The sequence below is a fragment of the Lactuca virosa genome, chromosome 5, assembly GCF_052849685.1.
Source record: "Lactuca virosa cultivar CGN04683 chromosome 5, Lactuca_virosa_CGN04683_v6, whole genome shotgun sequence".
Classification (NCBI taxonomy): domain Eukaryota; kingdom Viridiplantae; phylum Streptophyta; class Magnoliopsida; order Asterales; family Asteraceae; genus Lactuca; species Lactuca virosa.
Genome location: NC_136430.1, coordinates 107,418,474 through 107,427,471, shown reverse-complemented (window position 1 = coordinate 107,427,471; position 8,998 = coordinate 107,418,474). Strand labels below are relative to the sequence as shown.

The following is an 8,998-nucleotide window of genomic DNA, read 5'->3' as shown; positions in this document are numbered from 1 at the left end:
TCATATATAAACAGAAAAGTTATCCATGTTATTGGCCATAAAACACCAAAATTTTAAATGAAATGAATGTTTTGTTAGTGTGTTAAAAAGCAAAAAAAGTCCAAGATCAATTTTTATAATTTGGATGATTTGTGAATAATAAAAAATAATATAAAGGCCATTTTTATAATTTGGATTCCATATCAATAAAGTGATGTATGAGGTCTATTTTTGATAAACAAAAGTATTATAACAAGAAGGCGCAAATTATTAATACTATGGACGACGGTGAATGGAAAACCATCGTCCATAATCGTAGCCGTTAAAACGCAAGCACCTTTTGATCTCCGCAGCCGTTAAAACTCACGTAACTTTTGATCTGAGCCGCGTGAACTCAAAATCGGCGGTTAATCACATTAGGCCGTCCCCTGATTCCTCCTTCTTCTCCCCCACGTACATGGCGGTTGTCTTCTCCGGCTTTGTTGCCCACAACTCAATCGCGTGTGGTGCTTTCTTTGATAAGGAGTGTTATTCCATCTAAATCGGTAACTGCACCACCACGATCTCTGTTCCCGCCTATATAAGTCTTCAGTTTCACTGTAAATGGTTCAATGTTTCAATCAATTGCTTTGAATTGAAATCGCAGATAGTTCTTTCCACCTTCCACTAGAATTCTTTGTTTCTCCTCATTACTGCTTATAATTGATTATGTTATGGTGTTCGTGTTTCAATTTTGATGAACAAAGCCCTGAATTCTACTACTGTTTGAGGAATTGAGGGAACGACCCTCCTTCTTTATCTTTCTCTTTCTATCTACTGCATCAATGGGAAAGACGCATACATACACTTTATTGGGTTCATGTTATAGATTTGTTCACGAGTGTGTTTTCTACACCACTCTCATTTTGTACGCTCCATATCTCCACCCAGGTAATCGTAATCCCTAATTTTTTCTTCTCCAACATGAATGCCTCACTTTTGTGTAGTTTGTGCAATGTTCACATATTATCAATTTTCGACATCCTGATGTAGTTTTCTCAACTAACATTTATTATAATTATGTCAACCATGCTATTTTTTATAAAATTTCCTGTTATGGTTTTGATTTAAGGGTTATTTGGTTGTTTCCTGCTATCTCCCCAGTCTCTGCCCCACTATCCTATCAATTTGCTTTGTTGCATATTCAATTTTGTGGTATAATCGAAGTTTTTATGTTTCTATAATTGATTTCATATGTATTTAATTATGTACTGTATAATTTTCAAGTAGAAATTCCTTTATCTTCTTCTGGTTCTGTTGCTGTTACCTGATATGACTCATGTTCCATTGTTACATGTGCTTCCGGTCGTCTTCCATGGAAGCTCCTCCGGATGGGTATAGAAGAAATATCAGTATCTATCTCATCAACTATAAAGGTTTGTCATTACTTTTTTTAATTGGTCATTCACCAAGTGTGCACTAACCATCTCTCTTTCCCTCGATAAGTATTTTCATGTGAGCTTCATTGAGTGTACCATTATCAAACAATAGTAGTATTTTCAGGTTTGTCACTTTCTACAAAGCTTATTTTCAAAACAAGTCATTTTTGCCTATTTTATTATCGAAATTTTAGCTTTTTGCATGTGATTGTGATTAGTAAAGGGAACAAAGTAAGGTACAAGCATGATTAAAAAACATAACCAAAAGATAAGTTGTCATGAATGGTGGGCAGCAAAGGGTGTTTACTTGATTCTTCATATTTGTTTCCTACAAGTGGACTGGTTGTTGTTTAAGGGGTTCTAGCTTCCAAAACGTGAGTCTCTTGAACTATATTAACTGTTACATCTTAATGATAATAAAAGTTACTTTTTTTATGTTCCAAATTTTCTTTAGAAACAATCAACTTTCCTGCAATTATGGCTCTTTCATGGATCAAATGATTGCTATATTTACACAGGTAAAATCTTGAATTGATGTGATATCCTGCTATTTATGGTGGTGCAGATGAATTAGAAATCTTGGAAATTGATGTTGAGCTAATCACAATCAATGCTATTAAGACTTTGAGAAGTATCCTTTGTTTTTACTCTGTTAACTATAAGCCTTGCTACATGCCTCCATATTCCTTGAACTCTTTCAAGATGTACTCGATTTTTCATGTTTAAGTGTGTGTCACCATTTTTCAGTCCATACCTCTGAAAAAGGCCATGGGGTTCATAAAAGCCGAGGCAATGAAAAAATATTTACATGGTATATATGCATTTTCATTTTTTTGTATAATTTCTTTGTTTTATACTAATCTTACTCGGTATATTTTAAGAATGCATTGTTTCTTATATAAAACCATCTTAAGAATCAGCTTGGCTGTGTACTCAACTTGGCTGAGTAAATCAACAAACTTTTATTTACAAAGATAAAACATAATAAAATTTCTTTAAAGCCCAAATAAGTTACAATAAGAACAACATTTTTCGTTTTTTTACAATAATAATATAACCTTTAAAAAAATTGTGATAAAAAAACTTAAATAGAAATGGGTTTTATTGCAATTTTTAGGCTGGAATGAAAAATAATATCAACCCCTGAATGCTAACAAAATGAAGGAATCACGTTCCTTTGGAAATTGTTTTTTTATCCCTTTACTTGAAGTTATGAACAAATATAAATTTATTGTTTCTTGGGAGTTACAAATGTTTTTATAATTTTAATTGCTAATAAAGTGATAAATATTGACTATAGTGGTGGAGTTCATGAATTATAAAACCTTGCAATATGGTGTTGGATGTATGAGGTGAACTTTCCTTCCTGAGTTCATGCATCTATCTCATAAGTCCATCTACAATTTGTGGCTAAAACTCTAACGCTGTTGGCAATAAATTATCTAAAAACCATGTTGTTCTTTTAGAGATAGTGGATGAGCGCTTGAGCACATTGCGGAGGTTATGGCTTTCATTAGAGCTCGCATACTGTCTTTCTGGGAGTTCCGTGCTTGTGGAGCTCCTGCGTTCGATGGGGAGAGGGACCACATTGTCAACAGGAGATGGTTAGCAGATATGGCTAACGCGTTCATGACGAGTTTCTGCCCCGAAGAGGAGAAGGTCATATTTTCTTCCTGCCTATTGAAGGACAGGGCAGAAGATTGGTGGGAGGAGATTGGTAATGAGTAAGGTGACGATGCTATTGAGGATATGTCATGGGATGACTTCTCGACCAGGTTCTGAGCTAAGTTTGCACCAGCAATTGAGGTGCAGCAGTTGGCGCGAGAGTTTCTAGATCTCCGCCAGACTATTGAGACTGTGGCAGAGATCACTGCCAAGTTCCGGGAGAGGGCTTTATTGGTACCGCAAAATGCAGCAGACGAAGAGATGAAGAAAGCGAGGTATCATGATATGCTGCAGAATGATATCAGGAAATTTGTGAGTATTTCAGTTTGCAAGACCGTGAATGATATGATCTCCTGAGCCCGAGAGCTGGAGATTGATTTGGAGCACATTGAGAAGAGGATGTCAGATCAGGTGCATATTTTGTAGGGTCCCGGGAAGAGACCCAAGACTTCCGATCAGCGGTTGAGAGGCCAGTAGGGTCGAAGTCAGTGCAGCACATGCGGGAAACTGCACGATGGAGTTTGTCATTCCAGGGGTCTGGGCTGCTACAACTGTGGCCGGGTTGTTCACGTCACCAAGGACTGTCCTCAGGGAGAAAGTTTGTTATGCTTTCACTGCGAGCAGATGGGCCACAAGAATGCCGATTGTCCGATGTTGATGGGAGGAGCAGTGAGTGCGTCTATTCTGGCTACTTTGAGGATCACCGATGGATGAGAAGATGGGGCAGGAGCCCCAACGGAGATTAGTTGAGTTTGGCAGCGTCAGACAAGGGAGGTCAGGACTCCAGCAGGCAGTATTGTTGGTATGCATCTTTTTACCTTCTATCGGGTAAATTATATCAGTATTTATGGTTGTTGGAATCTTGCATCAGTTGGGTTAGCATACATCGGTTCATTTTTTTTGCTCTTGTTCGGGTTATATTTTCGAAAATCGTCATATGCCATTTGCATACCGTGAATCACTAAGTTGTTAGTGAAAGGTTGTTTCCCTTTTATCTAGTTTGGAGTGGTCAGTGTTATCTTGGGTTAGGGTCAAGATCGGTTCAGGGGCATTCTGTGAAGGTCTGCGGTCAGGGTCCGCAGGATAGTTATTCAACACCGTCAGGATTCAGTGGTATTAGTAGTTGTCCTTGGAGTGGCTGTTGGAAATGGCAAGGGAAGTGGCTCTTGCTGAGGTATTGGTTGGAACATCTATCTTTTGGACTTTAAGATTTGAGTACGGTATCATTTCAAGTATTATATGCTTTCGGTTTCACTGGGATTCAGGAGGTGTTCATTGGGTCTTTAGATGTTGTGTGGTCTTTTGGGGTTTGTCTAGTGATGGAACACTAGCATTGGAAATCGTTGGATGTCATCGGAACGACTATTGGAAAGCAAAAAGGGATTGGGAATCCTTCCATCCTTATGTGTTGTGAAGACTTAGTCGAAACTAAGCGGGGGGGGGGGGGGGGGGAGGGGGAGGGAATCGCGCATGTATCCAGGATCAGAAGCGGTTTTGAATCGTGGATGAGATTCATATCCCCGTCGGAGGGAAGGGGCGATCCAAGTGGTTGTCTGGATTGAGGAATGTGGGAATTGGAAGTTCGGGAAACTTACCAACATTGAGGCCGCGTTCTCTTGGAACTTAATAGCAAGCATTGGGGGAAACAGGTTGGGGTCCCAGGTATAACTCGAGTTCAGCCTGGTTTGTTCGGTCGAGTGTGTGCTCGACTCTGAGTGTATTTGAATTGATAGATTTTGGGGTACGACATTAGGCTGCGATTGTGGTGAGGTGAAAGTGTTGTAAGACTATGGGGGAGCCGTAGCATTCACTAGTACTTAGTTGGGGTCAAAGTGTTGTAAGAATACCGGGGAGCTGTAGCATTCACTAGTAGTCAGATAGTGTGGGAAGTGTTATAAGACTGCGGGGTATATAGCCGTAGCATTCACTAGTGGTCAGATAGCGTGGGAGTGTTGTAAGACTGTGGGGTAGCCATAACATTCATTAGTTAGCAGTTAGTGGAAGTGTTGTAAGACTGTGGGGTGGCCCGTAACATTCACTAACTAGCAATTAGTGAGCAGTGTTGTAAGACTGCGGGGTGGCCTGTAGCATTCACCAGTTTTCAGATAAAGTAGGCGTGCTGTAAGATTGCGGGGTGGCCCGTAGCATTCACTAGTGATTAGTTAGCACGAAAACTGTTGTGAGACTGCGGGGTGGCCTGTTGTGACATCCCCATTTTCACGGCAAGAAAATACCGATTTTGTTTATGCTTTATTTTGAAAATCAGAGTAACCTTTTAAAGAAAAGTGTTGCGGAATTTGTTCCCAGAAAAAAAAAACATGATAAATACGTTATCAAGCATTTCCGAAGAAATGTGTTTTATTCATTTTCAAAACATTGGGATGTCATCGTCAATACAGAAACATAACCATAAACATAACTTACATTCATTATCACTAGTGATTTACATCTCCTTAATCTTTCAGTGTAATGTAACTTCATATGGACACATGTGATACAAATAAATTGAGTGGGTCAGGTTAGGAAACCTGGTGAGTACATAGGATTTTCAACCCACAATAATATAATTATTATGTTTAAACATCAAACAATCAACCCAATTACCCATCCCCATTATGTTCTTTACTCTTAAGGATCTACCCAAAGAATCGGCTATTCCTCGTTCATTCATTCCTAAGAATCATCCTAAGGAATTGGCAAGAAGTCCATCGTTCCCATGGCTTACACAACGGGCACTAAGTCTGCATAGTCGCCAGGGTTTAGGCACCAAGTTCGCGTGGTCGCCAGGGTTTAGGCACCAAGTCTGCATGATCGCCAAGGTTTAGAGTACACCGGGTTAACACATCGTTCACAACACCTACAGGTTGCGAGCATGCTAGTGTTCCACTGGACTATCTAGAATAGTCCGTGGTTGTCATCCATACTCTGCTAGATGACGGGGCCACGCTTAGGTAAAAGGCTTCTCTCATTGTTCACCTCTCACCCTTATCTCATGGTCTATATCACCTCTTATCTCAACATTCAATTCATATTTCATCTACCCATGTTTTACCCAACATATTTTGAAGATATAAAATACATATACAGTTTAAATCTTTTAAAACACATATAAAATCTTTCATTCAGCATAGACAACAAGTATTCAGACAATATGCACACATAGCACGTAATTTATATTAAAATACTTCATATCTATGTGTAAGATGAAAGTAACTATGCACTCACTTGATAAGGTGGTGACTCGGTACTCGGACAACACTTCGTTATCTCAAAACAATTTTCCCTTGACATAACCTAGTATCAATACCACTAGGGTTTAGTCTAACGTTAACTGCGACTAATTAATAGTCTAACTATTATTACTATTATATAAGCGTTAAGCAACACTCTTATATAACTCATAATAATATCCCAAATAATTATTTTAAGGTCTTAATAATGTTACTATAATTAATTAGAAGCTATATTAAAAATAGCGTAGGCGTAGCTCATTTACAACAGGTTTTCTCGAAAACCGGGCTTCGCTTGGAGCAGCGTTTCCGAACTGAAAGACACTTTTTCTCGGGACTCCGGTAGCCTCGGGGCTTCCTTCGGGTGCTAGGGGGTTTACCTAGACTTTAGGGGGGGGGGGGGGTTAGGGGCTAGAGAGAGAAAGTAGAGAGAGAGAGAGAAAGCTTTGAAAGGTGTGAAGGAAGTGGCTGCCTTCGCAGCCTTTTTATAGGCCCATCCTCGGACGTACGCTAGGCGTAGTCCTCGCCTACGCTGGGCGTAGTTCGGATAAGAGCCACATCTGGCTTCGTACGAGGCACGTGTCCGAAATAGCTTGGTGCGACGTGGCCATCTCTCGGACCACACAAGACCGATGTACGCTGGACGTACTCGACCTCGGACGCGGGGCGTAATGCGAAGCGACGTGTCACACATCCGAAGTTGGTACCGAGATCAGCAATAGATGGCTAGGATTTTGCCACGTCATCGATATCGCAACAGATTTCGCAAATTCACTTTCCGACTTCTAAAAATCATAACTCTCGCATACGAGCTCCATTTTCGACGTTCTTTATATCCACGCGTAGGCGGGAACGTACTCTACAACTTTCGTTTAGATCGCTAAGGCTAAAAGTCGCTCTATCATAAATTCACTATTTACGCTTCCCGGTGTCATGCCGGTTTTGCCGTAAAACTTCGACGGGCCATAACTTCTTCGTTATAACTCGGATTTCGGCATTCTTTATATGTACGGAACTTTTGTAACATATACTAACACTTGGTTAAGATTATTCCTTATAAATAATCTTCCATCAAAAACTCATTTTTGATACTCGTTGTCTCTAAATTGACTAGCCTAGTTCTACGGGCGTTACAATTATCTCCCCCTTAGGATGATTACGTCCCGAAATCGCCAACGAAACTGGGTTGTATAATGACTCCATGCGTTATCTCTTCATCCTAGGTAATAACCGTAACTCCTATGTTCCTTCAAATTAACTTCTTTAACTGCAGGCGGTGCTCGATCTTGAATCCGCTCTCTGTATCATGTTAGACTCCAAATTATGACCTTCAAGTCACAATGTCGATCCTTAGTGGAGACTCCTTCTTCTTCTTAACAAACTTTAGATAAGTTGTTTGATTTCCACAATAGACCGATGGATCACGTTCCAATGACCTCTCATCGTGTGTCGCAACGCTTAGACTCAGGTCTCTTAGAGTCAAATTCCGGAATGGAATATACTTTTCTTCATGTTCTAATGTGATATAATCACATTTCAACATGTAGCATTTCTAGCTACCAACTTCTTTAACTATGAGCGCGATACTGCTTCGATTATATTTTACTTCAATCTTCTTGGCTTAAGTCAGATGCTACATCGAACTTGGTTCTCTGAACCATGTAACATATTCATCGTAGCCGGACTCAATTTGATATGACCACTAGGGTCGAAATAACAATCATATTCTAAGTCATTACCAAAATGATGGTAACGACATACTCAAATAAAACGGAATCAATTACTAGCTCCTTGGTAACATTGTGACTTTCCCTGATCCAAGTGTGAGTCCTGTGCTTTCGGTAGTATAGGCCTCTACTACCATTCACACCTAATCATACTCGTCCCAAGTATTGTCTCGCAGTTTTCCAAGTCACCATATAAGAAGATCACATAACAATTTAACACACCAGATAACAAAACGAAGGTTTTATATTATTCCTTGAAATGATTACACAGGTGTTCAAGTTTACCCTAAACTATGCCTCTAGTAGGCTACATCATACAATACTATGGCTACTGCATAACTCGATCTTCGGATACGAACTCCTCATCCTCGATTTCTTGCGTCTTTTTCTGCCTCGTCGAGGATCATGTGGAATGACCTTGGCCTTGGTGGCGTTTCTGGCCTTGCTGCCTCGTTTTTCTTCGGGCGGTCTTTAGAAACATGCCCTTGTTTGTTACATCTGTAGCACACCCTCTTGTTGGATGTACACTTGCTGGCGTAATGCCATGTCTTTCCACATTTGTAGCAAGTCACCTCCTTGCTACATTTCCCGAAGTGTTTCTTTTTACACTTCTCGCACCACTTAGCTTCACCTCCTCCTCCTCCTTCAGTCTTTGAGAATTTCCTTTCTTTGTTGGATTTTGAAGATCCTTCGTACTTCCTTTTCTGGGCCAACTTCAGCTCTCTCCAGACCTTTTTCCCTAATCTGGGTCTCAACATTCCTGGCTGCTCTAACGACTGTTTTCAAGGTAGTTGCAATTTTGACTGTTGGGCCAAAGTCTGTGGGCAGTCCGTTAGCAAACCTATTGATCTTGGAGAGTTCAGTAGGCACCAAGTAGGGGAATAGCTTCATCCTCTCGGTGAATGCGGTGGCATACTCATCCACACTCATCTTTCCTTTCTTCAGGTTCTGAAATTCGTTGTTTAGGTCTATCAGATCT

General features: G+C 40.2%; 1 long non-coding RNA gene across 5 annotated transcripts in view; it reads left to right on the top strand.

The window, feature by feature from the left end:
* The first annotated feature begins 232 nt into the window (after positions 1–232).
* Positions 233–8,998, top strand: part of LOC145112035 (uncharacterized) — a 30,272-nt gene continuing 21,506 nt past the window's right edge. Inside the window, exons 1-3 of one of the 5 annotated variants that reach the window (XR_013710417.1) lie at positions 233–909; positions 1,341–1,771; positions 1,963–2,208. This is a non-coding gene — a long non-coding RNA (uncharacterized LOC145112035). Of the gene's footprint in view, positions 1,772–1,915; positions 2,209–8,998 lie in introns of all 5 variants that reach the window. The other 4 variants (XR_013710416.1, XR_013710418.1, XR_013710415.1 and 1 more) reach the window with 4 other exon arrangements.